This window comes from Dryobates pubescens, chromosome 43, assembly GCF_014839835.1.
Source record: "Dryobates pubescens isolate bDryPub1 chromosome 43, bDryPub1.pri, whole genome shotgun sequence".
Classification (NCBI taxonomy): Eukaryota; Metazoa; Chordata; class Aves; order Piciformes; family Picidae; genus Dryobates; species Dryobates pubescens.
The window spans coordinates 508,753-529,345 of NC_071654.1; the positions used below are offsets into that span (position 1 = coordinate 508,753).

General features: G+C 51.2%; 1 protein-coding gene across 1 annotated transcript in view; it reads right to left on the reverse strand.

The window, feature by feature from the left end:
• The window catches only part of LOC128899309 (zinc finger protein 721-like), a 586,691-nt gene that overhangs the window by 451,596 nt on the left and 114,502 nt on the right, over positions 1–20,593 (reverse strand).

Sequence of the window (20,593 nt, forward strand, 5' to 3'; positions counted from 1 at the left end):
AGAACTGGTGCACAACATTCCCCTGGCAGAGGGGCAGAGAAAATGTATTGGCTGTGTGCAGCAGAGCATAGAGAAAGCCACAGCCCCAGGCAGCTGCTGCCAGATGGACACAAACTCTGCTGCCCAGGAGGGTCTCATAGTGCAGGGGTCTGCAGATGGCAACATAGCGATCGTAGGACATGGTGGTGAGGAGAGAAAATTCTGCTGAAATGAAAAAGGGAAAGAGAAAGACCTGAGCTTCACATCCTGCATAGGAGATGTCCCTGGTGTCCCTTAGGGAACTGTCCATGGATTTGGGCACAGTGGTAGAGATGCAGCCCAGGTCAGTGAGGGCAAGATTGAGGAGGAAGAAGTACATGGGGGTGTGGAGGTGGTGGTCCCAGGCTATGGTGGTGATGATGAGGCCATTGCCCAGCAGGGCAGCCAGGTAGATGGCCAGGAAAAGGAAGAAGTGCAGGAGCTGCAGCTGCCTTGTGCCTGGGAATGGCAGGAGGAGGAAGTGGGTGATGGAGCTGCTGTTGGCCATCTGCTGCCTCTGGCCATGGAGACCTGTCCAAGGAGGGAAAGGCAGTAACAAGTTAGGGCACACTTCTCTCAGCCTCATTGTAACCCCTGTCCCTGAGCTGCATGAGGAATGGATCAGCTCATTACCCATCACTACCAACCCAATGGCAGGATTCATGACAACTTCAAATGCAGGACCCAGAATTGCCATGAAGATTCCTCTGGAGTCAGAGGGGAAAGTGACCAAAAGCTCAATCCCAGAGAATAGGACTCCTATGGCGAGGTGGAGAAACAGGGAGCAGGCCTGCAGTGCTGCAGAGAGAGTGAAGGGAAGGGAGAAAGGCAGAGGGGCTGGGGGTGAAGCCTTCTCCTTCCCCAGCTCTGCTCACTGCTGCTCACAGGATGGAACTGAAGCGCTTTGATCATCCTTCTGTGTGCACAATCCAGGAGCCTTCAGCTGAGCATCAGCAGCCGAGAGGGAGATGCCTCCAGGAGCTACAGCTGCAGTGTCCTGCACCCACAGCCTCACTGTGTCAGTGACTGCAGTGACTTCTCTTCCAGTGAGCTCTCAGTCACCCTCCCAGTCCTGGCCACCTTGAAGCTCTCTCTGCCTTCCTCATCTCCCTGAGATCCTCTGGCAGTGTCCTCAGCCCTGCTGTGCTGTGCAGAGGAGCTGCTCCTGGCCACAGCTGTCTCCTGCAGCGCTGCCTCCTTGCCAGCAGCTCCCTCCAGCCCAGGAGCCTGGCCCAATAGGGCAGCAGAGGATCAGCCCAAGGTATTTAAAGGAGCCCTCTGGTGGCTTTGGTGCCAAGACCATGAACCTCAGAGACTGAGAAGCTGATGAAACCTCTCCAGAAGTCAAAGTCAGATTCAAACTCTGAAGTTTCTTCTACTCTTCATCACTCAAAGTGAAGCATACTGGGAAAGGGTCCCCAGGGTCTGCTTAGAGCAGGAGACAGTGGATGCAATGGAAGCATCACTGGAGGCACTGAAGCATCTCCAGGCTGTGGTGATAGCAGAGAACTGAGGCAGTGCGGACAGGTCAGGACAAACAGCTAAAGGTGGCTCTGCTGCTGAGGAAACCTGGAGGGGTTTCATTGATGCAAAGGGCCAAGCCCTGACCACCAGCCCCTGGCAAGGCAGATCCTGTCCCTCACCTGTGGCTGAAAGCTCTGCTGGGGACAGTGGGGAGTGAGGATGAGCAGTGACCAGGGTGGGGCCTTGACAGGTTTTGCTATGATTTGCTGCTGAAAAGTAATGAACTGTACCTTTAAAAGTACTTTTTATCAGATGCTTTGTGCAATTAAAACCTCTCCAATTAGCTGCAGAAACCTTGGAAATAATTAGAGGTTCAGCAGTATTTAATGAGCCCCATGGAGTATTTGGGGTGATTACATCATCCTTAGGTACTGCCAGGAGACTCTGCCAAGGTACTGCCAAGAAGCCTCTCAAGAAGTCCAAGGCAGAAGCAAACTCCAAAGTACCTTGAAGCACTGATTGGCCTCACTGAGGCTTGTTACTGACAAAGGCTCCCCAGGGACTCATTAGAGCAGCTTGTTAGAGGCCAGGACTGCAGGGAGACAAAGGCAAAGTACAGGGCAGAAAAACTTGCCTTTGCTGTATCAAGCAGAAAGGCCAACCCATGACCACTGCCCTTGCAATAGAAGAACCTCAAAGCCTCAAAGCAAAGTTTCTTCTCACAGGCCTTAGTGGCAGAGGCAACTGCCAGAGCCAAGGGGACAAAGGCCTTGGTCCTGTTGGTCCTCTCAGCCTTGCCAGAGCCCTTGGCCATCCCTACTGCAGCTTCTCCTATATTGTCCCCTGCCTGCAGCTCTTTCCCTTCAGGTTGCTGACACCAATCTTGCTTCCCCAGCCAGCTCTCCCCCTGCCATTTCCATCCCCTCCCTGAGCTGTCTCAGCTCTCCCTGCCATTTCCTGACACCTCTGGATGGCCTCATGCATAGCAGCTCTGCCCTTTGAGGGACATTTCTTCAGCCTCATCTCCACTCTGAACCTTCCAAGCTGCCCTGGTTGGAGGTTTTGGTCTCTTCCCACTCCCCAGAAGAGCTCCACCCTCTCTGAAACCACCCTTCAGCCATGTTGTGGTGGTTTGAAAGGAAAGGCTCTGGTTTCCCTCCCCCACTGAGAAAGAAACTGCGGCTAATACTGAGTCGGAGAAATGAGTATATTTTGCAAGGAAACAGATTCTATGTAACACAACAAATACAGGTATTTTACAATATATACAGGAATATACAGCAAATAAACACAGTCAGAAACCAGACCCCCAACAGAGGGGGCTTCCCCCTGTGCCCCCTTCAGCCCCCTACCTCCCTTCTCCCCCAAAGAGGTAGAAGAAGAGAAAAAAGGGGAATTATTACAGCAGAGGCCTAAGCAGAGGGAGTTAGTTAGTTCTTATCTCTTGTCAAGAAGCCCAGAAGCAGATCCAGCCGAAAGGGACAGCGAAGAAAGGAAGACTGAGAGAAAGTCCCGGCTGCGCCAGGCCCAACCTCACCTCCCACCTTACTTGGCCATTGAAATTCGTTTAGAATACCAAAATATTTTATAAACACTTAGCCAGTGTGCCCCTTTCTTAAAGGCACAGTGTCAAACGGTTACACATGTGCCCACTGCTCTGGTAGTGCCTTAAGCCTCCATTGAGCAGGCTGAAGCAGCCCAGGTCCCTCAGCCTCTCCACAGAGATGTCAACCTCCATCCTGGCAGATCTCCTCTGCAGCCTCCTCAGTTCCTCCCTTCTCTATCAGACTGCAGAACCCCACACCTAGATGCCAAGCATCCAGATGTGGCTACAGCAGTGCTGAGTCGGGGAGGACAACTTCTGTGCCTGGGTGGCCACACTCCTTCTCCCACAGCCCAGCTGCAGTTGTTCTTCTTCCCTATGTGCAGGGTTTGCTCCATCCCAGGGCATTTGGAATAAGGAAAAGAACCTCAATAAAATCTTGCTCAGTATTGCTCTATGAACTGCAGACAGGCCTTAGGCCTGGTCCTTGAAATGGGAGCTTAGGAGAATACAGAGGCTTAGGGCCTGCTCTTGAAGGTGACATTTGCCCCAGCTATTCCCAGAGGGGTCCTTGCTGTTCCCCGTTCTGCTCCCTGAAGCAGACAGCACTCACACATGCCCTGCACTCTAACAGCCACGCAAACAAAGGGGAACAAGCTCAGGGTTATTGCTCCAAACAACTTCTTGAGACTGTAGCCCAAGGCAGGAATCCACAACCATAGCCAGGCCCAGAGCTCTGGGCAGCCCCAGGTGGTGTCTTCCTTTTGCACTTCATGCAGAATCTGCTTGGTTCCCATAGCTCACTGATCATGCAATGGGCTGGGCTGGAAGGGACCTCCAAAGGTTGTCTTGTCCAACCTTCCCAGGGACATCCTCAACTAGATCAGGTTGCCCAGAGCCCTGACAAGCCTCACTTTCAATATCTCCAGGGATGGGAATCCAACCCCTCCCTGGGTAACATGTTCCAGTGTTCCACTACCCTCATGGTGCAAAACTTGTACTGGCTCCTCCTTCCTGCACAATCCTGCTTTGTTCCCATCTCTCACCCATATCTATGGATGTCCTTCCTCTCTGATCCATGGAAACACAACAGCTTGTCTTCAGTGCTGTGCTCATTGCTCTTTCTGAGGCACAGACCATGCCTGGAGCCATTCCCTCCTCAGCAGCTATTTCTGCAACCTGTTTCCCTCCTCCCTGGGAAGCTGATCCTGCACCTGCAGTCCTATTGCAGAGGACTGGGAGAGCAGAGATCTTCACCATGGCCTTTCCTGCTTCACTTTCTCCTGAGCAAGGCAGAAAGCATCAGGCAACGCTGTGCCAAGCAGAGGCCCTTTCCTTTGCAGCATTGTTTCATTTGTGCCATTTCACATCTCCTTGGACCCAACTTTGAGTCTCTCACTGATCAGCCACAGTTGTATTTGGCAGCACTGCCCCAGGGGCACAGATTCCTGACCATCTGAGGGGTAATCTTTCCCTGCCTTTACTGCCACATCTCCAAGGCTTTCCCTTTCCTCCTGGTGCTGCCCACCCTGTGTGTTTCTTCCTTATTATGGGATGGTGACAGCCTGGATGGGTGCACACCCTGAGTGTTTTTCCCACAGAGGTGCCTTGACTTCAGGCAGTCAATGTTTGCTAATCAGTTAGGTTGCATCTCTGGACACATTTGGAATCTCTCTTCTTTGGATCAGGAGCCTCTTCCATCCCCCATCCTGTGCTTCTTTTTCTGGAGTATCCTTAAGGAGGGAAGTGTTCATCCACAAGCTCAACAGGAGCCACCAGTGTGCACTTGCAGCCCAGAGAGCTAATTGTGTCCTGGGATTCAGCAAGAGAAATGTGGCCAGCAGGGGCAGGGAGGTGATTCTCCCACTCTGCTCCACCCTGGTGAGACCCCACCTGGAGCTCTGTGCCCAGTTCTGGAGCATCTATTACAAGAAGGATCTGGAGGGGCTGGAAGTTCTGCAGAGAAGGGCCGTGTCCCAGTTTGAAGGCAGATCCTCCCTTGCCTCCCACCAGGACAGAAAAATGAGACTCAGACAAAAGGATTGCAGAAGTGATGGAAAGTTTAAATGGAAAAGCAGTGAGTGGTTTAGAGAGAACCACAAGCTCAGTGACAAAAGAAGTTCCCAAAGCATACCCAGAAACCTCCCAGCACTCCCCTTCTCCCTACCTGAGGGTACACCCAGAACCCTCAGGGCTATTTCTTGCCCCCCTCCATTGTTAGGCTAATCTCAGCTGGCCCGATCTGAGATTGCCCTTTCCCCTTCTCCTCTTGACATTAGGCCTACCCAGGCCTAAGAGGCCTTGAGATAACTTCCCTTCCATTACCAGGTAGGGAGCATCTCTCACAGTAGCAGTGAGGGAAGAAAGAGGAAGTGTGAGACCTTGCAGATGGATTTATAGGGAGCAGGACATTATGAGAGTGAAGTATGCAGCTTCCTGTTTCTACCCACTGGGCTGGACACTTGGGACACTCGAGGTGTATCTTATGTGGTAGCAGCAGAAGGCACTGAACCCAAACTGCTACATGCCACCCCTTATTTCATGCCATTATTCCTGCACCCAAAACATATCATTGAAGGACTGAATTTAGGGAGCAGAACCTCAAGCACCGCTCAGCTGATAGAAGGAAATATTTTAGCCCTTGTGGGTCATAAACCCTGGGAACAGACTGCAGCTGTGTAGAGAAAGAATAGGCATTTAGCTGACTACCAACAGCCAACCGACTCGGAGAAGCTACACAAGGAGCTGAAAATAGGAGCTGGTAAACACTGCAACAGAGTCATTTGTCTTCTGTCTGAACGTAGATAAGAGATGTGTGTTTCGGATGACGGAGGTTATGGAATCAATGCAGCTGACCAATATGATCGGGTACTGATTCTTTATTGTTCCAGTATTGCAGGCCTATGGCACAGGCCTATGGTGAGAGCATGGAAGCAGAAGATATAGGACAGGCAGAAGAAGAAGAAGAGTGTAGCAAGGGAAACCACAACTTATATAAACTCAGGGTGCCTTGTTGGCATGGACTCATTGGTTCCCTATGAGTGACCACACATCACACTATTATAGATTATTGGTCCAACTACGGATGACACACGAGTTTTGTTGATGCAGGTGCATGTCCTGTTCTGAGATAACTCACTATGTTTCTAGCTACCAGTGTCTTGTTTTAGTTACAGTGCTGCAGGCACAGCACTGTTTTGGCATACTGGTAGCTGGCTCTGCACTTCTGCTGAGCATGGCCTACCACCATGTCAGGCTCTAGGCCTGCACTGCCAGATTGCTCACATCGCTCGTAACTGGAATTGCCACAAATCCCCCTTTTTGTTTTTGTGAGCAATCTGGTCATGGGAGTTGTTCCCATCCCATACAAGACAATATTTGCATACACAGAAGAAAGCAAGGTAAAGCTAAGCTGTATAGCAAAAGCAAGAGTTCTGTAATGTAGCATGTCTAACAGACTGATGTAACCCACACAAGGCACAAAGCTTGAGTTGAGCTAGTTACGATGTTCTGACAGAGCTGGCATAATCCATGGTCAAAGATAACAAACATTGTAAAGAAGAACTTAGATCTTACTAGATCTGATCTTTACATTTCACTCTTCTTATTGACAGAGAAGACTTGATTATGCCTGAGCACATTGCACACAGAGATGAAGGCACAAATGCAATCCTTAGCACTGTATTTTACAATCTGCTTTAGGGGTATGTTGCATCTTTATTTTCTCTAGGATGGTCAAAAATCATGAATTGTTTAATGGTAGCAAGATTTCTTTCATCTGTAAAGGTAGATCTGGCCAGGCTCTAGCTTCACAGACAGAAAACTTGCAGGCAAACAGCAAGAGCAAAGAAGCTTCATTGCATTGCCCAATATAAAATTACACATAATAATGTGGTTTTGCTCATCCTAGTAATGCTGATCTCTTGATGTTCACACAACAGTTAAGCAGTCACAACACTCAGCTATAAGTTAGATGCTTTCTGTTGACATCTTGGATCATCGTGACAGTTGTTGAGGTCAGTGCTAGGCAGGTTTGCTGATTGTCATCTTCATGACAGTTGTGCTGTGTTCGTGTGTCTTGTGGTGAGAGGGTTGCAGCACTTTGCAAAGTTGATGTTTCTAGGTGTTGCCATGAGCTAACTAGCTCTTGTTGGTACCATTAAAAAAGTTTTTTTGCTATGGGGTATTTATTTGTTTTGTTTCCAACCTACAATGCAAATGCATGTTGTGTTATAATGAATTTTGACTTTCCCTCTAAGTGTGTAAAATTATAGCAAACTGGTGAGATAACATAGAAGTCTGTAATGGGTTGGGGCAGATCCCCTCCCCACCACAGGTAGAAATAACGACTCAGACAAACTGATTGCAAAAGTAGTGGAGAGTTTACATAGAGAACAGTGAGTGTGCACAAAAGGAAACATAGTGACAAGAAAGGAACCAAAGTAAACCCAGAAAGACTCCAAACCCCACCTGAGGGTGCATCCAAAACCCCCAGGGCTCCTTCTTCCCCCTCCCTCTGCTGGGCTAGTCTCAGCTGGCCAGGCCTGAGACTGCCCATCCCCCTGTGGCCTTGGGCCCAATCAGGCCCATGGCCGGGAGATCTCTCCCCCAGTTACCAAGTCTCGGAGAGGGAAGGAAAGAGGAAGTGCCAGACCCCACCGCAAAATTTATAGTGGTGCAAGGGATTACTGTAGAAATACCTAATTTCCTGAGTCCACCCACTGGGATGGACTTCTGGACACAGGAAACACCCCTGTAGCAGAGGGCACCCAGCCCAAACTACGACAAAGTCCATAGGAACATTTTCTCTAACCACACAATAATCAAACAACCATAATATTCAGTCCTAATCCAGATGGTGCTGTGGTACATTCTTCTGAGTGATGCTTTTGATCCCCGATTATCATAACAGTTATTGTGATGGATGTTCGACTGCATGGGCAATGCTGTTTCCTCATGGTCTTGACTCTTCTGCCGATGATTGCAGTTAGCAGGAAAGAAGGCTCCAGGTGACCTAATTGTGGCCATCCACTATCTGAATAGAGCCTACAAGAATGCTGGGGAGGGACTTCCTGACATGTCAGGGAATGACAGGACTAGGGAGAGTGGAACAAACCTGGGGATGGGGAGATTCAGGCTGGATGTGAGGAAGAAATTCTTCACCATGAGAGTGGTGAAGCCCTGGAATGGGTTGTCCAAGGGGGCAGCCAAGGCCCCATGCCTGGAGGTGTTCAAGACCAAGCTGGATGAGGCTCTGGCCAGCCTGATTCTTTGTGAGGAGTCCCTGCCCGTGGCAGTGTGGTTGGGACTAAATGATCCTTGTTATTTTCATATTTTATCTTAATTAATTTGTTTTGTTCTTTAAATTTGTATTATTGTTATTTTAAATTTACTTTTTTGACATTTTAAAATTTATTTGTGTATTTAACCTTTTTTATTTGTATTTTGTTATTGGAATTTTTTAATTCTTATTTTACTGTTATTCTAATCAATTTTTTAGTTTTAGTTTTCTCTTATTTTTTTATCTAGTTTTTAATTTTTTTTATCTTATATTATTTATTTGAATTAACTTTTTATTTGCATGTTTATTTTATTTAATCTATTTTCTATTTTAATTTTTATTTTTGTGGGTTATTATTTTTTAACCTTCTTCTTTTGTATGAATTCTTTTTTATTATCATTTGGCCATTTTGGTTCGGGAGCCGATGGGAGCCGGTGCTCGGGACAGCTCCGCTTGGATTGTGAGCTTTCTGCTCGGCTTTTCGCCTTCCTTTTGCGGGTCGGGAGGACTCCCGGCAGGCAGGGGGCTCCGGCAGGATCGTGCTCTGGTGAGCGTGCGTGGGACCGGGAGCCTGCCGTCAGCCGCGGGAGGTTTCAGTCCCGGCCGGGCTGTGCACGGAGCCACTTTGGTTCCAGAGCCTTGCGGCTGCTGGCATTAAAAAAATATTTCTTGTTTTGTTTTCACTCCAACGTTACACCATGGCCATCACTTGGACCAAGGGTAGAAAAACAGCATCTACCCAGACAGAGCTGCTGCATCAGCATGGGAAAGAAATGTCCAAGGAAAACCAACCAAAGACAATACTTTATTAGGGTTGGGGTCTCCATTCTAATTGGGCATTATCCTTGGGGTGAGGTTTTTCTTTTACCTCTAGGAAACCCAAAGTGTTGAGGAACAAACAGCCAAATCCCAGCCCAGCTGCAGTGGTGGCACTGGCTGTGCTGACTCAGCACTGTCATTACTCTCCTCAGCACTGGCTGGTGCTGAGAAGGGCAGGGCACATTTGCTTCTGAGGAAAGAAGGTGTAAAAGAGGAGATTTCTGTTCAATCTGCTGGAAAAGGCCCCTCGGGGGGGGTCACGTTTGGCCTGGCAGTGCCGGGGTCGGTGTATTGCTGTGTCCCCTGGGGCAGGCTGGTCACCGGCGTGGGGGTGAATATGCCAGGTGAGGGAGGAGCTGCGGCTGAAGCCCTTGCTGCAGCCTGTGCAGGGGTAGGACTGGCACCGGTGTGGGTGCTGCGGTGCTGGCTGAGGGTGGCCATCTGGGTGGCGCTCTTGCCTCAGGCAGCTCAGAGGTGCAGCTGCTTCTGGCTGTGGACGCAGCAGTGCCAGATGAGGTTGGAGCTGAAGGTGAAGCTCTTGCCATAGTCACCACTAACAGAGGGCTGGGCACTGGGCTGGGGGCAGTGGGGCTTCACCAGCTCCAAGCTGAGTGGGAATATTTTCCCCCACTCAGGGCACAAATGTGGCTGCTTGTGTGGCACAGAGGGGCTGAGATGGGTTTGACCTCTTTCTCCTCTTCATCTTCCTCCTCCTTCTCATCATTTTTCTCCTATTCCATATCACTCTCCACTTCTGCCACATCATCCCCTTTGTCCTCCTCATAATTATTTTCATCCTCCTCCTCCTAATTCTCATATACTCCATCCTTGCTCTCCTTATCATCCTATGCTCTTGGGCAAATTCCTGGGGACCAAGTGACTGAAAAGTAAGGACACTGTGTGCAACATGTTGTGTTGAGCAGATGGCTCCAGAGGGCTTGGATTGCTGAGGGAACTTTCTCAGCCTTGGCTTTGCTTAGCTTCCAAAGAGCAACAATTCTTCTGTGGCTGTGTGCAGGCAGTTATCTAAGGAGAGCAGGGGGCAGCTGGTGCCATGGAGCTGTGAGCTCCAGCTTCAGAGAGCAGTGGAGAAGTCTAATGCAAGGAGCAGGGATGTAAGGCCCAGGTGGGTAGGGACTGCAATGGGGAGGTTGGGGAGAGTGAGGAGCAAAGTTGTCCACTCAATGTCAGTCCTCAAAGGACAGCTTCTCCCAGTCCAGACCTCCTGAGCAGACAGCCTGCATCATTCTGGCTTGGTGGATGCTGCTGTCACCTCTGCCCTCATCTGAGAAAGAATCAAATAGGTTACCATCAAAATCTGAGCTTTGTGAGGTGCACTTGGAAATCTGGAAGTAAACAACAGAGACACAAAGAGCTCCTCAGGGCACTTGGGGATCATTCCATGAGCCTCAGGTACTGAGAGAAGAGTGAAGAAACTGTGCAAGAAGTAAGAAGCAAAACACAAAGTACCTTGAAGCACTGATTGGCCCCACTGAGGCTTGGTACTGCCAAAGCCTCCCCAGGGACTCGTTAAAGCAGCTCAGGAGAGGCTGTGATTGCAGCAGACAAAGGCAAAGTGCAGGAGAGCAAACTCTGGCTCTGGTTTCTGGAGCACAAAGGCCAAGGCCTGAGCACAGCCCCTGGGCAGGCAGATCCTGTCCCTCATGTGTGGGTCAAGGCTCTGCAGGTGCACTGGGGGTGGGCTGTGGGTTTCATAGCAGCATAGCATGGCCTAGGTTGGAAGGGACCTCAGAGCTCATCTGCTCCAACCTCCCTGCCATAGGCAAGGATGCCTCTCCTATAGACTCAGCTGCTCAAGGCCTCATCCAGCCTGGCCTTCAACACCCTCAGGAGAGGGCATCCTACCGGGCAGCCTATTCCAGAGTCCCACAACCTTCATAGAGAAGAACTTCATCCTAAGACCCAGTCTAAACCTCCTTTTCCTCACCTTCAAACCTTTCCCTCCTGTCCTGTCACCAGACACCCTCATGAAAAGTCCCTCTCCAGCCTTCCTTTAGGATCCCTGTAGGGTTTGTGATGCTGAGTGGAGGACAAGGGCCTGACAGTCCCCAGCCTTCCTGGGGCTGTGGAAAGAGGCAGTGAGGCCCTCCCAGTGCCTGAGGACAACATCTCCTCACAGGCCTCGAGGGCAGAGAATTACCAGAGTCAAGAGGGCACAGCCTTGGCTTCTCTTCATCACTCCCACCACTGCCATTGCCCTTTGCCAGCTCTACCACAGCTTTGTCCTGCACTGTCTCACAGCTGCTTCTCCTGCCCTGCAGGCTGCAGACCCTCGTCTCACTTCCCCACCTTGGCCTTTCCATGCCTTCACTGACACCTGCCCACACTCACACTCTGCTCCTTGGGACACAAACAGAAGGGCTGATCCCAGACTCCTTCTGGAGAACTCCTCAGGCCACAGCACTATCCTTTGAGAGAGGTTTCTTGCTCCTCATGGCCAGTCTCCACCTGCCAGGCTGCACCATGTGGCACTGTTCCTCTCTCCTGCTGTCTCCTACCTCACCAGGAGCTCCCAAGGCTGCTGGCCTTGCAGTTTCTTGGATGGACAGCACCAAGCCCTGTGCCTGCTGCTGTGCCATCAGGTACTCAGGCAGCAGAGACACAGCAGCCAAACCATCAGCCCCTTCCTGCAGTCAGCCCAGGCCCTTTGGCAGAGAGCATCTCCCAGACCACTGTGCCCATCTGCCAGCCATGAGCCCAGGGCTGCCCTATCAGCTCCTGCAGACACAACTGACCTCACAGTCCCTTTCCCAGCTGTGTTCCTGCTGTTGGCCAATCCTCTCAGGAGGCAGAAGTGGCCTCACCTCCCCCTTCCCAGTCCTTGGCTTCCTACTGAATGGTGAGTTCCTGAGACACAGCTGAGCACAGGATTGCACACTCAGCCCTCACCCTCCTTGTGGCCAGAGCCTGAGCAGATCAAAGTTTCACCAGATCCATCTGGCAGATTTCCTACCAAGGGTTTGAGTGGAGAAGCTGCTGGCTCTGTCCTGCTGCAGTTGTGGAGGAGACTCCTGCACATCCTCTTGTCCAATGATCCTGTTCAGGGCAGGGTTAAGCAGGTGAGGTCCCTCAAGGGCTCTGCCCAGTTTGGCTTCATTTCCAGAGGGGCTGCAAAGGTCACATGGTGCAGGGAGTTCATGAAGACATTCCACTGGCCCAAGGGCTTGCCCTGAGGGATGCCACTGGGAAGTGCCTGACAGGAGGACTCTCCACTGGTGACATTTGGGCTTGATCCACCACCCAGCCACCACCTCCTGCATTTCTGCACTCCAGCTCAGTACTGTGGCTCTAAAGAGACTATGGGGGACCATGGCAAAGTCCTGGCTAAGCTGCAGGCACAAAACATCCCCTTCTTGCCCCTACCCATATGGCTTCAGCAGTACCTCTCTTGTCCCGCAAGGGCCTGCAAATAGCTGCAGAGGTGTTGGAGCCTTCACCTTCCCAGGGACTGTGCTGAGGGTGACCAGCCTGCAATGTTCCCCATCCTCCTTTTTGGTGTTCTTGAAGAGGCCTTTGCCAAGGAGCCCAGAACCTCTGGGATGGCTCTGTGCACATCTCAGGGCACAGTCCAGCAAGGGTGATGTGAGCAGACAGCAGCCTGCCCGAGCCATCTGAGATGAATCTCCCTGGGCCAGTAGGGTTTGTTCTGGAGTGACACACAGCAATGTCCCAGCTCTGTCAGGTGTCCACATGTGAGCTGGCCTCACAGACCCTAATGGAGTGTGGGATGTTCAGAGACAGAGTCTTTCCCCATCACCCACACAGGCCCTGCCCTGCAGCAGTCAGTCTCCCTGGCCTCCTGCTGCCCCTGCCAGAGGCTGGGAGGCTCCACAAAGCTTCAGTGCCTTGGCACCCCCAGCAGTAGCTGATGGTGTTTGTTCACTCAGGTTCTCCTCAGCTCATCTGCTGACATCTCATCTGCACAATGCAAACAGGCACTGCTGACCTCCTGAGGCCATGTCCCTCCTGTGGAGGGACCAAGAGTCTATCCAAGCTGAGTGTGAGGCTGCTGCTGGAAACATTGGTTGTGAAGCCCAGTCTAGGATGACTGCCCTGGGACAGCTTCCCCAGGGTGTCCAGTGAACACAGACACAGTCCAGACCCTTCTCTGCTGATCCTTCAGCTCACTAGCAGGAGGCCTGGCTGTGTGAGGACACGGCTGTGTGCCCCAGCCCTGCACACTCACACACTTTAGCTGTTCCAGGTTGTTTGCATCTGTTGGGCATGCTCTTGAAGGGAACTTCGGAAGAAAACCTAAGACTTCAGACACTGCCCCAAGCAGATCACCTGTCTGTGTGGAACTGCTCTTTTGGAGGCCATCTGAGCCAAAGAAGTTCCCATGGCCTGTGTCTGCCTGTGGTCATGGGACTGCCACGCAGCAGGATGGTGCCTAAGCTCCCAGAGCACTCAGGCCTTGCCCCAACACAGAGGCTCATCAGGAGAGTGTGGAAGTGGAAAGAGAACAGCACTGGAAAAATGAATGTGGGCAGGACCCTAACAGAGCAGTCCTGGCTTTGGAGCACAGGGCATGAACAGTGCTCTGGATTCCCCTGGGGTTCACAGGGCATGGAGCAGTGGAATCGTCAGCTCCTCTTCTCTCCCTCAGCAGCAGGGTCACACAGGCATGAAGCTAAATGCTGCTCCTGCCCTGTGCAGCTCCTCAGTCTGCTGCTTCAGGCTGAGGCAGACATTTGCACTGCTGGACTCGAATAAGTCCCTTCCCCAGCAACTGGGCAGATCTCACCCTCGGGGTCCCAGTCCTCTTGAAGGCATGTCAGGCACTTGGTCTCTTTCTTGTCCTATGACCACCACATCTCCATCTGCAAAGACCTTGGAGAGTGCCCAGAGATCTCCCAAGATGTGCTTGGGAGGCCTCAGGCACATGGCCAATAGATAGAAGCTGAAGGCCAGGGGCTCAATGGTGTGAAGAATGAGGACAGGAACAGAGTAGCCTGAGAGTGCTTGGGGAGTGGTTTGAGACATGGAGAAGCTTTTCTGCACAGTGACAAAGTGCAAGAGAAAGAAACAAAGCCACAAAGTGCAGCTGGGGAGGTCCAGACTGGAGATGAGGAGAAAGAAATGTCACTGCAAGACATCCCCCAGCAGGAGCCTGGAGCACTCCAAGGCTTGGAGTTTCAAGGAACACCCAGGGAGGATGGAGAGAGAGCAGCAAAGGAAGGTGCCAGCAAGGTGGGGCAGCTGGGTGGGTGACTCCAGCCTGCAGGGAAAGAGGCTCAGCTGATGCAGCAGCAGAGGACAGCCTGAGGGGCAGATGACAGAGGGCTGTGCAAGAGCTGAAAGGCTCCTGGCAGAGCCAAGCTCTTCCTGCCTTTGCTTCTGGCTGTGCTCTGTGCCACTGATGCCTCTGAGGAGACAACTCCTCCTTGCAGCCCTGGGGCCTCATAGCCTCCTTGTCCATCCTTAGGAGCCTGGGAGGGGTTGTGACATAGTCCTGCCCTTGGCATTGGTCCTCTCCACATCCCACTGCTCCAGGAATCACCCTGAGGGGTGAGTGAGGGACAGGATCTGCCTGTCCAGGGGCCAGGGCTCAGGGCTTGACCCTTTGCATTAATGAAACACCTCCAGGTTTGCTCAGCATCAGAGACATCTTCCTCTGCTTGTCCTGACCTCTCAGCACTGCCTCCAGTTCTCTGCTCCAACCACAGCCTGCAGACACTTTCCCAGCAGTGTCCTCACTGGGACCCATCAACAAGAGAAGAAACTTCAGAGTTTGAAAGTGACTTCAACTTCTGGAGAGGTTTCATCTTCTTCCTCTCAGTCCCTGATGTTTACCTGGCACCAAAGCCACCAGAGGGTCATTAAAATGCCCTTGGGTTGGTCCTCTGCTGCTCAGCTGGGCTGAGCTCCATGGCTGGAGGGAGCTGCTGGAAAGCAGGCAGCAATGAAAAGTGTCAGCTGTGCCCAGGAACAGCTCCTCTGCTCTGCACAGCAGGGCTGAGGACACTGCCAGTGGATCTCAGCAAGATCAAGAAGGCAAAGAGAGCTTGGAGGTGTCCAGGAGGGTGGCTGAGAGCTGACAGGAGAAGTCACTGCAGTCACTGACATGGTGAGTCTGTTGGTGCAGGGCAGTGCAGGTGCAGCTCCTGGAGGCATCTCCCAAAGCTGGCACAGCCACAGCTGGTGGGGGCTGGAAGGAAATCTTCCTGTGCAGAGGCTCTTTTCAGGCTTTTCTGAAGAGCTGTGGAGCCCTGGGGTGCAGGCAGGGGTGGTCAGGGCTGTCCTTCAGAGCAGGGTCCCTGCAGCCCAGGGGCTGTGTGCTGGGGCAGGGACTCTGCTGCCTGCCAGGCTCAGGTCTTAGCCTGCCCAGGGAGCTCCACACAGTGCTGTGGGGAGAAGCTGTGACTGGGAGGACAGAGCCCTGGCAGGGCAGGGCAGGGCAGGACAGGGCAGGGTCCTTCTGCTGTGGGGAGGGAGCTGTGCTGGCCAGAGCTGCTCACAGTCCTGGCTCTCCCCTGGGCATTTCTGAGGAGGCTTTGCAAAAGAGCATCAAGGCAGCATTTTCCTGCAAGGGAAGGACTCTTGGTTTTGAATGTTGATCACCTTGGTGTGCTGGGTGGGCAGTGTCAGGCTAGAGTTTATTTCACTGCTCTTCATATGATTCTGAGACCAGAGGTCTCATTAATATTTGTCTGAGCTGCTCCTGTGCCCTGCACAACCAGAGATGCCCCTGGGCAGTGTCCAGCTGCTGGAAGGGATCTGCAGGGCAGAGCTCAGCACACAGAGGTTGGGATGGGCTCTATAAGCAGGGACAGGGAGGAGAGCTGGGCACAGAGAAGCAGCTCCTGACAGGGACAGCTGCCAGCAGCAGGGACTTGGGCAGCCGGGGGAGAGGGATCTGCTGTCAGAGATGCCTTGGCAAGGGGGATCAGGCACCTCTGTGCCATTCTCTGCACTGCAGACACATTTCCCAATGCAGCCTTTTGCTCTCCTCTTCTACCCAGCAGAGGCAGTGCCCTCAAAGCTATGGGCTTCATGTCAGGAGTCCCAACCTTGGCAGCTGACATTCATCTGACGGCTCCTGGAATGTGCACACAAAAGGAGGACCAAAGCTCTTCAGTTCCATCCTGTGAGATGCAGAGAGCAGAGCTGGGGAAGGAGAAGGTTTCACCACAGCCCCTCTGCCTTTCTAGCTTCCCTTCAGGGTGTCTGGAGCACTGCAGAGCTGTTCCCTGGTTCTCCATCAATCCACAGGACTCTTGCTCTGTGGCATTGCTGTTGGGATGTGGTCACTTTTTGTTCTGACACTGACTCTGGAAGTCCTACCCCAGAGCAGTCTCCAAGGAATCTAAGAGTCCAAGCTACATTTGAAGCTATGCTGAACATCCCACAGGTTGAGTGTGGTGAGGAATGAGCTGATCCATTCCTCATGCAGCTCAGGCAGGAGGTGCTCTACGAGCGCTGCAATCTTTGCTTCCAGAAGGAAGAGTTCCCTAACTTGTCACTGTCTTTCCCTCTTTGCACAGGTCTCCATGGCCAGAGGCAGCAGATGGCCAACAGCAGCTCCATCACCCACTTCCTCCTCCTGCCATTCCCAGGCACAAGGCAGCTGCAGCTCCTGCACTTCTGCCTCTTCCTGGCCATCTACCTGGCTGCCCTGATGGGCAATGGCCTCATCATCACCACCATAGCCTGGGACCACCACCTCCACACCCCCATGTACTTCTTCCTCCTCAACCTCGCCCTCCTTGACCTGGGCTCCATCTCCACCACTGTGCCAAAATCCATGGCCAATACCCTGAGGAACAGCAGGGACATCTCCTATGTGGGATGTGCAGCCCAGGTATTTTTTATCCTCTTTTTGTTTTCAGCAGAGTATTTTCTCCTCACCGTCATGTCCTACAATCGCTATGTTGCCATCTGCAGACCCCTGCACTAAGAGACCCTCCTGGGCAGAAGAGTTTGTCTCCACCTGGCAGCAGCTGTCTGGGCCTGTGGGGCTCTCTATGCTCTGCTGCACACAGCCAATACATTTTCCCTGCCCCTCTACCAGGGCAATGCTGTGGACCAGTTCTGTGAAATCCCCCAGATCCTCAAGCTCTCCTGCTCCACATCCTACCTCAGGGAGGTTTGGCTTATAGTAGCCAGTGCCTGTTTATCATCTGTCTGTTTTGTGTTGATTGTGGTGTCCTATGTGCAGATCTTCAGGGCAGTGCTGAGGATCCCCTCTCAGCAGGGATGCCACAAAGCCCTTGCCACCTGCCTCCCTCACCTGGCTGTGGTCTCCGTGTTTGTCAGCACTACATTCTTTGCCAACCTCAAGCCCTCCTCCATCTCCTCCCCATCCCTGGACCTGGTGGTGTCGGTGCTGTACTCAGTGATGCCTCCAGCAGTGAACCCTCTCATCTACAGCCTGAGGAACCAGGAGCTCAAGGCTGCCCTGAGCAAACTGATCCCTGGATGCTCTCAGAAGCAATAAACTCTTTGTCTTCTCCTGCAGAGCAGTTCTGATATCACTCAGTGCAGGCCCAGCCTGGCTGCTCAAGTTCTGGCTGCTGCTGGTGCTGTTCCCCTTGGGAGAATGTTGTTGCCACACAAATGCCTTTCTTCAGACCATTTCTGGTTCAGTGTTGTCCTGTCTGGTATGACCCAGAGGCTGCAGACATGAGGAGCTGTGCTCCCTGGGTGTTCAACACAATAAAGGACCCTGCAGGGAGTTGTTTCTTTGAGTTCTTTCCTCCAAGGCTTCTGTGGAGCTGCAGGGCAGTGCCTGTGTGCAGAGATGAAGGGTCAGAGACCCAGCACAGCAGCAGTGCCAGGAAGCCCCAGAGCTTGGACTGTCCTCAGCTACTCTTCCTTCCCTTCTACCCTCTCCTGCTGAGCCTCTGTGCTGGGGCAAGGCCTGATTGCTCTCGCAGCTTGGGCATTGTGCTGCTGTGTGGCAGTGCTGGGACTGCAGGCAGGGAGAGTCCAGGGCTGCTTGTGGGACAGAGCTGTGCTCCAGAGCAGCACTGCCATCAGAACAGGAGGTCTCTTCATGCCTTCATGCTCCAACCCCCTCCCATTACATCCTGCACCTACTCAGAGTCCAATGTTTTTCTCCAATCCATTTCTGATTCAGCACTGCTCTGATAGGTGTGACCCAGATGCTACAGACATGAGGAACACTCTTCCCTGTGTTTTCAACACAATCAAGCACCCTTCAAGTTTTGTTTCTCTGAGCTCCTTCCTGTAAGCTTTCTCTGAAGCTGCAGTGCAGTTCCTTTGTGCTGAGGTAAAGAGGTAGACTCCCAATAGAGGTTGCTGGGCTCTGATCCTGGGAAGGATGTGTCAGGTTCTTGTCTGTTGTTCAGAACACTTGGACAATAGGCAATGGTCTGAAGCTGATGAGGTTCAGACTACACAGAGAGAGAAAGTTTTCCAACATGAGGATAATCAAACCCTGGAAGCTGTTTTCCAGAGAATGTGCAGGAGCTCTGCCCCAGGAAGTGAGCACTACCTGTTTGGCTCAAACCCTGAGGAATCTGCTGTGATCCTATTTAGAGCTGGAGGTTGGTTGAGACACCTCCTGAAGTCCCTTCCAGCCTGACTGCTGCTGTCCTCCCTTGCACTTCTGTGGTGGGTTGAAAAGGAAAGGCTCTGCTTTCCCTCCCCCACTGAGAAAGAAACCGCGGCTAAAACCCAGTCGGAGAAATGAGAATGTATTTTACAAGGAAACAGATTATGTGTAACACCACAAATACAGGGATTTAACACTATATACAGGAATATACAGCAAATAAACACAGTCAGAAACCAGACCCCCAACAGAGGGGGCTTCCCCCTGTGCCCCCTTCACCCCCCTACCTCCCTTCTCCCCCAAAGAGGTAGAAAAAGAGAAAAGAGGGGAGTTAGCACAGCAGACAGAGGCCTATGCACAGGGAATTAGTTAGTTAGTATCTTATCTTAGTTGGCCAGAAGCCCAGAAGCAGTCCAGCTGAAAGGAACAGCGAAGGAAGAGAAACTGAGAGAAAGTCCCAGCCGCACTGGGTCCAATCTCACCTCCCACCTTACTTGGCCAATGAAATTCATTTAGAATACCAAAATATTTTATAGACATTTAGCCAGTGTGCCCCTTCCTTAAAGGCACAGCGTCAAACAGTCACAACTTCATAGCTTCCAATTAGGGAAAGCCCTTGGACTCTCCCTGATCACAGCACTCATTCACATAAAGTGCAGAGCTTTCTCACAGGGCATCCCAGCCAGCACTGACCACATCCTTTGCTTTGTCACAAGAAGGGGTCTCCAACGATCAATATGATCCACGAAATCCAACTTTATTGAGCATCAGACACTTCTTATATACAGTAGCCTAGCTGCCGACCCCACCTTCTGCGGTTAAACATCCTGCTTTCCCATCCTGATGAGATAATCACAAGAATTCTGTTTTACATTCTTCTTTACTTGTTATCGCCTGTAAGGGCGTAGTGACCTTGCTTTGGTATCCTGTTATCCTTTGCAGGCAGCTGCAAGCACAGCTACAAGGCCACGGTGGCCTGGCGGCATCAACACACTAGCTTACTGTGAGCAGTAAATAACAAGATGGAGTCCGACCTACATACTTGTTCAAACCATTGTTCCATAGAACCATGTCTTTGCAAGCCATTCTGCAACAATTCCCCCGTTTTTATTTTTTACAAATAAGGCCTTAAGGGTTATTCTTTGAACACTTTACATAATACAATCAGTCTTAACAATAATCAAAATTAATACAATAATACCTAAAAACCTTAAAACTTCTTTTATCAATTGTATAACCCACTGTCTACAAGCTCAAACAAAATTTGTTACTGCCTGTTATGTTGGCCCATGTCACCCATACAAGGCTCGGTGCTTAAGTTGAACTGGTTAGAATGTTCTAACAGAGTTGGCATAATACATGGTCAAAGATAACAGACATTGTAAAGAAGAACTGAGATATTAATAGTTCCAATCTTTACATTTCACTTATTGACAGAGAAGACTTGATTATGCCTGAACACATTGCACACAGAGATTAAGACACAAATGCAGTCCTTAGCACTATCTTTTATAATCTGCTTTAGGGGTATGTTGCATCTTTATTTTCTCTAGGATGGTCAAAAATCATCAATTGTTTAATGGCAGCAAGATTTCTTTAATCTGTAAAGGTAGATCTGGCCAGGCTCTAGCTTCACAGGCAGAAAACTTGCAGACAAAAAGCAAGAGCAAAAAGAGCTTCATTGCTTTGCCCAATATAAGATTACACATAATAACGTGGTTTTGCTCATCCTAGTAATTCTAATCTCTTAATGTTCACACAACAATTAAGCAGTCACGACACTCGGTTAGAAGTTAGATACTTTCTGTTGACAGCTTGGATCATCGTGACAGTCATTGAGGTCAGTGCTAAGCAGGTTTGCTGGTTGTCATTTTCATGACAGTTGTGCTGTGTGTCTTGTGGTGAGAGGGTTACAGCACTTCTAGGGTTG